This window comes from Lottia gigantea, assembly GCF_000327385.1.
Source record: "Lottia gigantea unplaced genomic scaffold LOTGIsca_27, whole genome shotgun sequence".
Classification (NCBI taxonomy): domain Eukaryota; kingdom Metazoa; phylum Mollusca; class Gastropoda; family Lottiidae; genus Lottia; species Lottia gigantea.
Window position 1 is genome coordinate 154,462 of NW_008708846.1, and position 676 is coordinate 155,137.

Consider the following 676-nt stretch of genomic DNA (forward strand, 5'->3'; position numbering starts at 1 on the left):
AACATAACAAAATATATACCAACAAGAAACAATGTAGAGACTAGAGCCGTATATGCAACGGCACTGAAGCAGTGCGTTGCATCCTGGCAGAAAGAATCATGAGACTACAACTTGATTAAATATGCCCCATAATTCATTACGCTTCTTTACAAGGTTTCATGAAACTAGAGAATTTTCACAGATTTTCCTTCTGTTGTTGTATTGTCAATTACAAGAATATATACCCCTTATGTTTTTTTTTTAATTTTTCACTGGTCAACGATACAATTCTAACACTTTTTTAAATTTCTTTTTTAAAAAAATTAAAAAGTACTTTTTTAAAATTGATTTTTTTGTGTGGAATAGGATCAGTCTCTTCAATATTTAGAATTTTTAAAATATAGGAATCCATGTTCCAAACATTTAAGAATAATCCTGGCACTCGGCTTGTGTTATTGTCCTATTCGCAATATTCAAATAGCTATAAAAACGCATGTAAACATCGTACAACAAAATTAAAGGCATCATGTGATGGATGTCGTCAAGGGCTATGACTTTTGTTCAGGCAACTTAGTCACCACAGGTCAAGGTCACGAGATATGAGCCTTAAAAGTTTTGAAAAGTTTTGACATTATAGATCAATGACTTTTGACATTGGCATCAATGACATCAAAGATGAAGGTCAAAAGTAAAAGTG